The sequence below is a fragment of the Babylonia areolata genome, chromosome 34 (assembly GCF_041734735.1).
Source record: "Babylonia areolata isolate BAREFJ2019XMU chromosome 34, ASM4173473v1, whole genome shotgun sequence".
NCBI lineage: Eukaryota > Metazoa > Mollusca > Gastropoda > Neogastropoda > Buccinidae > Babylonia > Babylonia areolata.
In genome coordinates this window covers 4,396,178-4,410,118 of record NC_134909.1, presented here as the reverse complement: position 1 = coordinate 4,410,118, position 13,941 = coordinate 4,396,178, and the positions used below count along the sequence as shown (strand labels likewise).

General features: G+C 43.8%; 1 long non-coding RNA gene across 1 annotated transcript; it reads right to left on the bottom strand.

The window, feature by feature from the left end:
* Window positions 1-5,958: 5,958 nt before the first annotated feature.
* On the bottom strand, window positions 5,959-9,546 carry LOC143277515 (uncharacterized). The gene is made up of 2 exons (XR_013053748.1): window positions 8,011-9,546; window positions 5,959-7,975 (listed from the first exon to the last, which is right to left on the bottom strand). It is a non-coding gene; the product is annotated as an uncharacterized LOC143277515 (long non-coding RNA).
* Window positions 9,547-13,941: the final 4,395 nt, after the last annotated feature.

The following is a 13,941-nucleotide window of genomic DNA, read 5'->3' as shown; positions in this document are numbered from 1 at the left end:
GGAGTGATATTTTTTTCATTGTCAGAGAACACAGTACACAGACAAAATGTTGGGAGTACACATGACACAAACAAGACACAGGGAGTACACAGTCAGGACACAAACAAGACACATGGAGTACACAGACAGGACACAGACAGGACACAGACAAAACACGAGGAGTACACAGACAGGACATGGGGAGTACACAGACAGGGCACAAATAAGACATGGGGAGTACACAGACAAGACATCAGGAGGACACAGGCAGTACACAGACAAGACACAGGCAGTACACAGACAGGACACAGACAAGACATGGGGAGTACACAGACAGGACACAAATAAGACACGGGGAGTACACAGACAAGACACAGGGAGTACACAGACACAGGGAGTACACACAGACAGGGAGTACACATGACACAGACACTGAGGACACAGACAGGACACAGACACAGGGAGTACACAGACACGGAGTACACATGACACAAACAAGACACAGGGAGTACACATGACACAAACAAAAAATATGGAGTACACAGACATCTTGTCTGTTGACTATTCACTTTGTTACTTTTCTTGTGCACAAAGCCAAGGCTTTGTTTTTTCAATACATGAAGCTAGGTCAAGCAAAGAACTATGTTCCATTACAAGTAAGCTTTGTGGTAGGACAAAATCTGCTTTGCTTCCTTCTGTTTCATCTTCAGTATTGCCTGGTGTCTTCTCAGATTTTTTCTGCTCAAAGATTGTTAATCTTTGGAAAGAACTTAATTCGGTCAGTTTTGTCAGATCCTGTGAATTTTGAGGTGTTCCTTTTGCATCTGTGTCAGAGAAAAAATGTACCCGGTGCATTGACAAAGTCTGGTCCAGAGACATGTGACCTGGAACACCATTACTGTATAAGTGTTTGGATGCTGTCCTTGCACTAACAATACTTATAAATGGTTCTTTGGTTCTGGTGTCCTCCCTGAAGTATACAAAAATGTCATTGTTAAGCCCCCGCTAAAGAAAACACCATGGATCACAATGACACCAAAAGCTTTCGCTCTGTATCCATTGCTTTTGTGTCAAAAAAAATATAGAAAAAAAAGTCCTCTCTCAACTTCGAGACCATTTAGCAACAAGCAGTCTCATCCCTCCTTCCAGTCAGTATACAGATCTACCTTTTCTTTTGCATTCGACAGCTGTGCAGTCAGGGTCAAAGTCCGAGGGATGCCACAAACTCGGACATCTGGTGAAGATCGGCTACCATCCCCCAGAGCTTGGCGTTGAGGTCCACACCCCCAGGCCAGGACTGCTGCCGCATATTCTCATACAGGGGGCAGTCTTAGAGAATATGGGATGGGGTCTGGTCAGCTGGCCGCAATCACATAGGGATGTGGCTGCCACTCCAATCCTCTTCAGGTGTGCTTGGAGGCCGTAGTGTCCTGTGCGAAGGCGGTAGATGGAAGTCTGGTGTCTCCTCTCCAGTGTCCTGATCGGATCCTGGTGTGCCTGGTAGCCTCTATTCAGGGTGACCCAGCCTCTTCGGAATCTGCTGCGGAGGACAGTTTTTGCTTCCTCATACGTGGCAGGAATGGTCGGCTGTGTGAGTTGGCTTCCGTCCTTAGCAAGGTGGTCTGCATGCTCGTTACCTGGGAGGCCTACATGGGCAGGCACCCACTGGAGGGTTGTTGGGGCTGTTTGGGTAAGGGTTGTGAGGGAGGCCTTAAGGGACTGGATCAGTGGACCAGGATCAGGGGAGTCAAGGGCCTGGAGTGTGGACATGGAGTCAGTGAAGATGGAGATGCTGCCAAGGGGCTTTCCACAGGAGGAGAGGAATTCTGCTGCTGTTTTGATGTCCAGGACTTCAGCTGTGAAATTGGAGCAGAGCTTTCCTCCAGGGAGTGAGATGCTGCTGTGCTCTCCATGGGGAAATCTGATGTAGACACCACTGCCTCCGTTGTGTGTGGCTTCCTCCACTGATCCGTCCGTGTACACATGCGTCCAGGAGCTGGCTGGGTAGGACTCCTCTATCATGGCCAGTCAGGATCTTGAGAGTAGCTGGTTGCTGATCTTCGGTGGTGATGCCAGGAACACTGAGGCTGATGGTGGCCTCTATCTCTTGGTCAAGCCTCCAGTCAGGCAAGGCAAGGTCAGTGCAAGACTCCCCTTTTGCCGCCAGAACATCGCTGTGCTGTGCTCTGAGTGCTTTATACTGGTGGTTGAGGCTCTGACGTTTGAGACAGTTCTTGGTGGGCTGCTCCAGTCTGTGATGTAGGTGATGTGAGGGCAGTCTCCTGAGCTTCTCTCCCTGCATCAGGACTTTCAGGTTGCGTCTTCTTTCCAGGGGCTCGACGTCAGCAGTTTTCTCCATGTCATGGATTGGCGTGGACCTCATGGCTCCAAGTATGCGGCGTAGTCGCGTATTTTGGACTGTCAAGCCGGCTCTTGTTGGTCTTGGAGGCTGTGCCCCACGAGGTTGAGGCGTACTCCATGGTGGGTCTGACCGCTCCCATGTAGACCCTGGCGAGAAGCCTGCTGTCTGCTCCCCAAGTCGTCCCGGCCAGCTTCTTCAGCAGGGCTAGCTTGCGGATGCCTCTCCTCTCCATCTCCTCAATCTGGGGCCTCCAGGTCAGGCGGGTGTCCAACTTGACGCCAAGAAATGTTGGCATATCCGTCTGGGGCAAGACCTGTCCCTGGAGCTTCAGCTTGACTTGCTCGTTGGCGGTGGAGAGAGAAGAGTGTTGCGTTGGTTTTTGTGGTGTTGAGCTCAAGACCCCAGTCGTCTGTCCATGTAGCGATATTGTTGACGACTTCTGAAGCTGGTAGGAGGCTGTGCTGGTGTGTTCAGCAGATGTCCATACTGCCAGGTCGTCTGCGTGCAGACTGTTGGAGACGTGCTTCGTGATGTTGTCTCTGATGTCGTTGATATACAACAGAAACAACATTGGGGAAAGCACTCCTCCCTGGGGGACACCCTCACACAGCTTGACCTTTCTGCTGTGGAAGCCGTCTAGTCTGACCCTTGCGGTCCTGCTGAAGAGGTAGTGGTGGATCCACATGTACATCTTGCTATGTACGCCGGCTTGGAGAAGTTTCAGGATGAGGCCCTCCTTCCACACTTTGTCAAACGCTCTTGACAGGTAAAAAAAAAAAAACATGGCCAGTGTCTTCTTCTCCTCCTGAAAAGAGTTTTCGATGTCCTGTGTTTCGGAATTTTCTGTAGCTGGTCTGGGTAGGTGAAAGGATGTTCTGTGTTTCCTGGAGGAAGGTGAGGCGGCGGTTGACAATACTTTCCACCAGCCTGCTGACACAGCTCAAAAGGCTGATTGGTCTGTAGCTGTGGGGGTCCTTGTTCTTTCCCTTCCTTGGGATCGGGATGATCTCTGCCTCTTTCCAGATGGAAGGCACAACTCCTGCTGTCCAGCTGTAGTTGAAGATCTGAAGCAGCACTGTTCTGGATGCTGGTCACAGGTGCTTCAGCATGTCGCCAGTGACGCCATCTGGCCCCGGAGCTTTCTTGATCTTCAGCTCCTTCATGGTAAATGGTTCGCTCGTACAGTTGTCATCTATGCCATGTAGGTCTGATGTCATTAGTTTCGTGGTTTCCTCTCGTACCTGCTTGATGCGCTGTCTGGACATGTGGCTCGCACTCTCCTCTTGGTATAGTTCCGCAAAGGTGTTGGCTGCGGCCTTTTCTGTTTTCAGCTGGTTGTCCTGCTTGATGACGGTCTTGCCTCTGCTGGGGTTGTCATTCGTTCAGTTTCTTTGTCAGCTTCCAAAGCCCCTGCATGTCTCCGTGTTCAGGGAGGATGTCTTGTCTTGCCAGCTCTTGTGTGTTGCTTGCAGCTTTTCCTTTATGAACACAGCTTTCGCTCTGTTGTGTGTCTCTACATTTTCGTCAGTGGGGGAGCTCTCCATCGTGTCCCTGGTTTCACTGAGGGTCTTGTGCAGGGTGTCGAGCTCAGGTGTCCAGTAGGGACGGTAGTTCCTGCATTTGCTTCGTGGAATAGCTGCCTGTGCTGCATCTAATACTGCCTTTTAAAAATCTTGGCATTTTCGTTGATGTCGTGGTGTAACAGTGTCGGCGCAGAAATCCTCTTGTCTGCCTCATGCTTGAACAGGTCCCAGTTTGCCTTCTTGTAATTCCAGCTTGTTGGGATGGGTTTCAAACTGTCTGTACTGTGATGATCACTGGCCTGTGGTCGCTGCCTCCAAGCCAGGGCGACACCTCCCTTTGGGCAATGCTATAGATGTCGTCTGTTGCGAAGGCCAGGTCAGGAGTGCTTGTGGTCCATGCTCGTGAGTAGCATGTAGGTGGATCTTTTGGACTGTTGAGGATCAGTTGGTTACTGATTGCCCAGTTTTTCACATCTTCTCCCTTCTTGTTAAGATCTTGGTAGCCCCAGCTGGGTGAGTGGCTGTTAAAGTCTCCTGTGATGATCCAGCTGTGGGAGTCAATGAGGATGGAGTCAAGCTGTATTTGGTTTGTAGGTGAGTAGACACTGAGGACTGTCACTGACGTGCCTGGCAACACCAACTTACTCCCAGAAATTCTGTGTCAAGATCAGCTTGACCAGAACTCTGGGTCTCTGCCACTGGGATGTTGTTTCTTACCAGGGTGATGAGGCCTCCCTTTGGTCTGTTCTCTCGGTCTTGTCTGAACAACTCGTAACCTCTTATGAAAAAGCGGTGAGTGTTCTTGAGGTGGGTCTCTTGGATGCAACATACATCGATCGCATTTTCACGCAGAAACCGTTGGAGCTCAACCTTCTTGCGCTGTACTCCTTCCGCATTCCAGTGGACGATACGAAGTGCTGCTTGCCCATGTGCTCCAATCTGTTCTCCCCAAAGAGTCTGGGAAGCATGGTGTCCGTGGTCGGTAGTAGTGGATGGGCCCCTTTGAGGCTGAGGGCCCAGCACCGTCTCCCCCCGGCCATGGTCCAGGAAGACGACACCACATCAGTCTGGCATTGTCTGCGTAGCCATGTGTCATAGAGTGCGTGCACAGCCAGTTTTGACTAGATCACACCCCTTAGAGAGGCCACTGTGGCGCCGTCTTCGGTGATCTCCTGTTCTGGTAACGGTTTACAGTTGGCCGGATTTTCTCTTGGGAGTTTGTCCTTCTCTTGGATGGACTGCCTGCTGAGGCTGTCAGACTCCATCTGCCCGGGTTTGAAATCAGAATTGTCCTTCTCCTAGACTATGTGGGTCCACGGCACCTTATTCCATATCATTTGGTGCAACCCACAAAGGGAGGGCTCCCCCATCCGCCACCTGGGGGACGCACCCCTAAGCCGTATATTCCCAGCGCGAGACAGATCTACCCACAGCACAAAAACTGCTTTGCCGAAAGGGTCAATGACCCTTTCCTGTCTATCGATGAAGGCAAACTGTCAGTGTTGACCTTGCTCAACCTATCAGCTGCATTCAATGCAGAGGTCCACAGCATATTCCTTCCTAAGCTTGGACATGTATTTGTGATTCATTCAACAGTTCTGAAAATTAGTTTTTCTTCATACCTGCCTGCTTTCACATTGTCTCTGCTAATGAAAGTCTGATCCAACCCCGATATCCTATGGTGTGCCACAAGGCTCTGTACTGGGCCCCATTCTGTTTTTCACCACTCTTTCCTGATGATACTCAACTACAGAAGTCGGCAGAACCTAGCCAAATAGACAGTCTGATTCAGTCAATGCAAGACTGCATGCTTGATGTTAAATCCTGCGTGACATTCAACACACTATAGCTTACGGAGGACAAGACTGAAGCTATTATTGTTTCCTCTTTAAGACTCTCCACACCTGTCTTTTCCCTGACTCTTATTTCTGCTTTGTGCTTTCATGAATCAACTACTGTAATTCTCTTCTCACAAGCTGTCCCCATCATCTGCATGAGTAGTTGTACAATCTTTTGTGAACTGTGTTGATGATTATGTGAATGTGTTTGCACAAACATACATATTCTCTCTCTCTCTCTCTCACAACAGGTGGATTCAGATTACAGAAAAGTCAGACATTTTAGTCAGACATTTATTTTCCTACAGCTGTTCTTCAGTGACAAGAAATGAAGAGAAGCTTGGGCATATAAAATAGAATATATATGAATAAAGATTATGAAACTGTTTCATTATTCGGTCATTAACCCTTTCGCTGCCAGGAAAATAAGATTTAAGTGAAATCTATTTGCCAGGGTTTTTTCACAAAAAACGGGTATAAATTTTCAAAAAATTCTGTGCTCTTTGTTATTGGAGAAAGACCCATAAAAGTATATATTTTCTGAAATGGAAATGAATAAAGAATACAAAACACATGATGTTTTCCCATTTTATGCATTTTAAGTGACATGCTGTTGTTTTGAAATCAGTGTTTTGTTTTTTGTCACATTTTCAACTTGTTCATTACAAACATTAGGTAATTTGCACTAAAATATATTTTCTGGACAAATGGATATCTGCACACACAAAATCATACTAGAACCACCACAATATAAAAAAAAACTGAAAAAGAAATAGATACATAATGCATTGTGACTTCTGCAAGTGATAATATGGATGTGAGGCCATCCCCCCTCCTCTTCACCCCTTTCACAGTCACTTTATCCAGTTCTCATCAGACCGTGCTGGCTGAGTGCCAAGAAAATAGCTCACTGCTAAAAATTCGGTGACTTCTGTCGTCTGCTAGAGCTGAACAGCCGACATCACTCACTGATAGTCGAATCTTGGCCACTCTCTTGATTGCTCCCTTTATTTTCTTTCAAATCGTCCTATAAATGTTCACCACTGTCTTCTCCTTCGAATTTATGCTTCAATTCTTTCTGAGCATCAGCTAAAGAAAGTAATCTTGGTTGATTTAGTTCGCCACGATCGCATGTCTTGAGCACAGAGTCAGTCGGACATTTTGTTGAGCGAGCAAGGAGAGGAGCCAGGCAAAGACTGCGGCCAGTAACCCAACCAAAACTTTCAAATAAAGGACTGCCTTATGATGCAGATGGTGTTTCTAGCTATGAATAGAATCTAGAAAGATTCCCCAAGCTAAAGCTACCAGCATTTTTGTCAACGAACTGAATGCAAAGCAGGGAAAAGTCCGAATATTTCGATGACGAGTTATCTCATCATTGTGGCAGCGAAGCGTACATGCTTTCCATGACGAGTTATCTCGTCATATAGGCAGCCTGGGGTTTAAAACAAAACGGCTACAAAAAGAAAATCTGCAATTTACTTAGCAGTACAACTTGTAGTGATGACTATTTTCGATGTGATGCCATTTTAGTTAATATATTCACATGCTGTTCTGAAATAATGTTTATAGGTATCTCTGGTCAAAATGTGATGCCATTTTTGTTAATATATTCACCTGATGTTCTGAAATAACATTTACAAATATATCTGGTCAAGATGAGATGCCACTTTTGGTTAATGCCATTTTTGTTGACAGATAAACACGATGTTCTGAAATTTTAACATTTACAGGTATTACAGGTATATATCTGTGATTAAGTGAATAACCCTGCAACGACCTTCTTCCCTTCACTTGGAACATTAACTTGGGCAATAACAATGCAATACATTTCAAGTATGTGCTTCTAGATGGAATGTCTTAACAAAATAAGCGATGTCTTTCTGAATATTCTACTTGATATTACATATGTACAATCTGCACTGAATAAAGCTGTCTCTTATCAAACACTTGTAGATTTCTGTTTTACAAAAATGAAAAAAGATTAGAAAAAAATTATTATATGATGAAAAAACAAAAACAAACAAAAAAAAACCAGCACAGAAAAGATGGTTTACAAATAAATTGAGTAATATGAGAAAAAGGTAAATAAAGCTGAAAAATATATTAAGCTGCTAAAAGAAACAATTAGAAAACTATTGATCTCAACACAGGAACGTGAAATTAAAAAAGTTCCTTTAACTCTTTCACTGCCATAGGTGACCTTAGTCGACTAGACAGTGCACTGCCATAGGTGACCTTAGTCGACTAGACAGTGCACTGCCATAGGTGACCTTAGTCGACTAGACAGTGCACTGCCATAGGTGACCTTAGTCGACTAGACAGTGCATCGCCATAGGCAGCTTTAGTCAACTTCCAGGGGTCATGTTAAAAGGACTGTTTTTCACATTGTAACAAAGCTTGACAACAACAATGAACAAGTCCACTGTGTTGTTTTGACATGAACCAAAGCCTGTGACTGAGAACATTGTATCAAAAATGTATGGTGCTGGGGAATGTTCTTTACACAGTAACTTGGCGGTGAAATAGTTATCGTTCAGTGTAAAATGGACTGCAGAAGGGGGAATCAAACATTTTTTTTTTTTTTTTATGATTCAAAGACATACTATTTGGTGAACAAAAGCATGGCTGAACTAGCACACTGAAATGGATTACTGACTGGTGATCCAGAAAAAGCATGGCTGAACCAGCACACTGAAATGGATTACTGACTGGTGATCCAGAAAAAGCATGGATGAACTAGCACACTGAAATGGATTACTGACTGGGGATCCAGAAAAAGATTTAAAAGAAAAAACGAAAACAAAGTGAATACCTTCTATTGAAATGCACACACAGAGAAAGCAATCGGTACCTGTGAAAGGAAGAAATGAACAAATGTCACCAGGATTTCACCACAAGGGAATTAAAAAAGCATAAATAAAGCTGCTTTCCAACAAGTATTTTATAATGAAAATATTAAAACTGGAAAGAACATGATAAAACTTGTATAAAACTGGATCCACAAAGAAGTTTGTTTCACCCATTTCTCGACAAATGATTGACACATTTTTTACAGAATTAATTCAACAAGAAATAAGGAATGAATATACATTTCCTCCCAACGTTTTGTCACATCTGTCCAACAAACAATATGTGAAGAGAACAGGATGTTTCATACTGAATAATTAAGTACACAATGTTCCTGAAATAGTAATAATATATAATATTCTGTATTTAAAGGAGCTAGATTATATTATGACATATACCTTTTGAATTGAAAAAGCTGCCAAATTCTTGTCAAAAATGGTATGAAAAACTTAGACAATCCATTAAAAAAGTAATCATTTTAACCAGATACAGATGACAGAAGATATTCAACCAAACTTGTTAAATTGCTTATTACACACAGTAGTTTTTAAGCTAAAGCTGCCCAGAAAAAGGGAATAGTAAATAGTAATAATAGTGAAAGGAAGCAGATGAAAGCATCAAATACACATTTTCAAAATACAATAATTGCATATCTTTTAACAAAATGGTGAGGCATTGGTAACACTTAAATGTATGACACACACAGATATAAAGGTAACTGAGAATGTTTGGAGTGTACAAAGATATGTAACACAGTATCTGATGTATGAATACTTTTTGGTAAAATGAACATTTGAAAAATGCATAGCCAGTCCACCCAACCTCCATTCTTTCTGTTCAGTATTTTTCCTCCTATAGAATGTACCCACAAAATGATTCACACACAATGTCCATGGCTTTCTTTATCATTATGTTCAGTATTCCCCCCCCCCCCTAAAGAATGTACCCACAAAATGATTCACACACAATGTCCATGGCTTTCTTTATCATTATGTTCAGATCCTCCCCCCCCCCCCTAAAGAATGTACCCACAAAATGATTCACACACAATGTCCATGGCTTTCTTTATCATTATGTTCAGTATTCCCCCCCCCCCCCCCTAAAGAATGTACCCACAAAATGATTCACACACAATGTCCATGGCTTTCTTTATCATTATGTTCAGAATTCCCCCCTCCCTCCCCCTAAAGTATGTGCCCACAAAATGATCCGCACACAATGTCCATGGCTTTGCTGAAGTGGATGCGGTAAGGGTGTGTCTTTAGAGTTCCATCATGCTATCAGGGTACGGGTGTGTCTTTAGAGTTCCATCATGCTATCAGGGTAAGGGTGTGTCTTTAGAGTTCCATCATGCTATCAGGGTAAGGGTGTGTCTTTAGAGTTCCATCATGCTATCAGGGTAAGGGTGTGTCTTTAGAGTTCCATCATGCTATCAGGGTAAGGGTGTGTCTTTAGAGTTCCATCATGCTATCAGGGTAAGGGTGTGTCTTTAGAGTTCCATCATGCTATCAGGGTAAGGGTGTGTCTTTAGAGTTCCATCATGCTATCAGGGTAAGGGTGTGTCTTTAGAGTTCCATCATGCTATCAGGGTATGGGTGTGTGTTTAGAGTTCCATCATGCTATCAGGGTACAGGTGTGTCTTTAGAGTTCCATCATGCTATCAGGGTACGGGTGTGTCTTTAGAGTTCCATCATGCTATCAGGGTATGGGTGTGTGTTTGGAGTTCCATCATGTAAAATTCACCGTTGTTGAATTGTACTACCCTTAGAAATGACAACTTGTTAAGCTGCACATCAAATGACAGTGTCACATTTTATACAGAACCTCTGGAAACAAAATGGTGGAATGAGATGTAAAGCGATCTTTTGCAAGCTAAACAAGACCAAAAAAAAAGGCAAATATTCAATAAAGATATTCTTTCCCTCACTCGAGAGACATTTACAAGAGTAACATGAATGCAGAAAGAATCTAACTTTCATTTCACACACACTGACAAAGAGGCAGGGGGGCGGACATGAAGGCAAGAGTGACTGCCTCTCTGTCAGTGTCCTCTTGTCAGAGAACACAGAACACACTTGATACAGGGAACCAGTCACCCAATGACTGCTAAAACAAAAACAAAAAAAACAACAATTTAAAAACAGCCCTGTTCAAAGAAACAATACATGTGTATTTTGTGTGAAAATGAAGGACACTGAAATAAGAGAAATGAGAAGCAGAAGAATCTTTTTCTTTCTTCTTTCTTGCTGCCACATTGGCTGCAGTTTCAGTGGCACCACTCCCAAACCACTCATTCTGAGTCCCCCATACACAGCCACACCCAGGCTCATCTGCCAGTTTCAGCCCCAGCAGTCCACAGTGAATCACCATTGTTAGGTCGCCAGGAAGCCACACATCTGCGGAGTCCCTGCACTGCTGCTGATCAAGTCACTTTGGTGGTGTTCAGAAGTGCCCGTTCTGAGTCACCATTTGCAGACACCACCTACTGTGAAGCCAGACTGGGTGAGCTTCCCCTCCACAGTGGAGAATGTGACCACCTCCCTCCCACCACAATCTCCCAACCATAACCAGACCATGACAGGAACTCGCTCAAAGCTTGGAAGTGAAAGAGGGGGGGGGGGGTGTCAAAACTGAGGTGACCAGGAGAGAAGTACAGGCCACAGAATGCGGGACAATGTTGTGATGAATGTGGTGATGTGGGGGAATGGGGAGGGGATGCTGCTACAAAGGTCAAAGGTCCCGTTTAGATAGGGGACTGTTTTACAAGCCTGTGCTCTATGCTTCCTTTCATAATATATTCCTTCCATTTTTCTTGTTCATTGCATAAAATATTTTGATAATGAACCCGAGCATATTCCAATGACTGTTGTAGACTTCTTCAGTGAAACCAGACTTGGTGACAATTCCAAACCATGAAGGCCTGCCCTGATGTGACCAGTCTGGAATCAGGGGTACTGAAGGAAAGCCAGTGACAGGTGACATTGCCCTTCACAGCTGTTCTTTCATGAAGTAAATGCCCTCTTGCCAGGAAAGAAAAAATGAAATATATATCTCAAATATGAAGAAACGTTTATCATAGTTGAATGTCTTTTTTCAAACAAAACAGGTGTGCCAAGATGGGTGGGGGCAGTAGCAGCTGTTTTGGTTGTGATAAGTGTGGATGGTTTTGGAATATTTAACACTGATCTGTGATGTCTTAAAGTTGAAAACACACATGCGCACAAGTGCACACACACACACAGACACGTATACACACTAGAGCCAACAAAACACAAAACATATGTAACCACACATAGAATATAAAAAATGATGCACTGAAATCATAAAATAACACGAAAATAATACAGCTTGGAACTGTGTTTGATTTTTTTTTTTTTTTTTTTACCCTCCTGCTATCATTTTTGTCTTTTTTGTCAGCCAGTGAAGTTCATGTAAAGCACTACAAATGGAAAAAAACCAAAAAAAAAAAAAAAAACAAGAAAAAAAAGATTGTGCTCCATGAGCTGCATACAACTGAGGCCACAAAAAGCATGTCAAATTTATATCCCTGTCAGCATTTACTGATGACATCTTGGCTGATAAAATAACATGATTTATGAGTTTCACTCACTTAGTACTGCCAGTTAGCTCCCCTGACTTTCCCCCACAGACGACCCATTTGTATGGGTAAGAAATAAAATTGCCAAAAAATAAATGTTAGAATTTATACACTGAAAACTTCCAAACTGATCAGAAACATAACGAGTTAGTTGGGGGACAAAATAGTTGAATGTCTCCTTCCTTCTTACAATATCATACAGTGAGATGATGAAAGTATCCATAATTTTTATTCGAAATTTGCACACTGATGACTTGTAAACGAATCCAGGAAAGCACAAAGACTTTGAAACGGGTTAAATTCAGAACATTATGTAGCCAGATAAGGCTGTTCCATCTAATTCTGTTGTCTGCCTTGGGACTGAGACGAAACTGGGTCATCCGCCATTGTTGACACGCACTGTTCACTTGAACCAGTCGCCGCTAAAATAACTCCTGCTCCCAAGCACAGCAACACACACTGCATTTATTGTTCGCAGTGGAAAGTTGAAAGTTCAGATAAGATATTCTTAGCTCATAATGTCATTATGGAAATTAGGTGCCACTCCAAAAATTCAAAACTATCTTGAGGCCCTTTGAAATGGTTGTGAACAGTAGGACCCCGATCCGGACCATTTATCCAGAGTGAGTTCACAAAACGATTCTATCATCTGGACTGTAGCCAGAGAGAATGCTGTATCTTCAAAAGAAATTTGTCCATTTTAGTAATATATATATACACAGTACACAGGCTCCAGACCTATCCATTTCACAAGGTACTTCAGACATTGAACTACATGGTTGAAAATAACATATGCAAGGCAAAGACATTACAGATAATACGGACCGAAAGAAACAAGTTTCTTCTGCAACAAAAATACCAAGCTGCATGTTTGACTGCATTCTTGCAGTGTCCGGTATGTTATAATCAGTTTTATCATGATACTATCAGTAACTGATTTATTTGTGTTAACATATTGCCATTATTTTCTGTCAGACATTTGATACAGCTTTGGCCATCACTAGACTGCGAATTAGTTCTAATCCTCTTCCTCCTGATTGTGACTGCACATTGTCTGCCTGAGTTTCCACCACCAATATCTTGCCATCCTCACATCTTGTTGATTTTTTGTGTGTTGTTTTTACCTGGTCAATAGCCTCCTACTGTGAGCTATATCCTCTGCAGACGTATACATGCTCCATGTCTCCACGCCAACTGCTGACATACACATATTCCATGTCCCCATTCCCACTGCTGACATAAACATGTACCCACTGCAGACATGTATATGTTCCATGTCCCTGTACCCACTGCCGTCATAAACATGTTCCATGTCCCCATACCCACTGCTGTCATAAACATGTTCCATGTCCCCATACCCACTGCCGTCATAAACATGTTCCATGTCCCCATACCCACTGCTGTCATAAACATGTTCCATGTCCCCATACCCACTGCCGTCATAAACATGTTCCATCTCCCCATACCCACTGCCGTCATAAACATGTTCCATCTCCCCATACCCACTGCCGTCATAAACATGTTCCATCTCCCCGTACCCACTGCTGTCATAAACATGTTCCATCTCCCCATACCCACTGCCGTCATAAACATGTTCCATCTCCCCGTACCCACTGCTGTCATAAACATGTTCCATCTCCCCATACCCACTGCCGTCATAAACATGTTCCATGTCCCCATACCCACTGCCGTCATAAACATGTTCCATCTCCCCATACCCACTGCCGTCATAAACATGTTCCATCTCCCCATACCCACTGCCGTCATAAACATGTTCCATCTCCCCATACC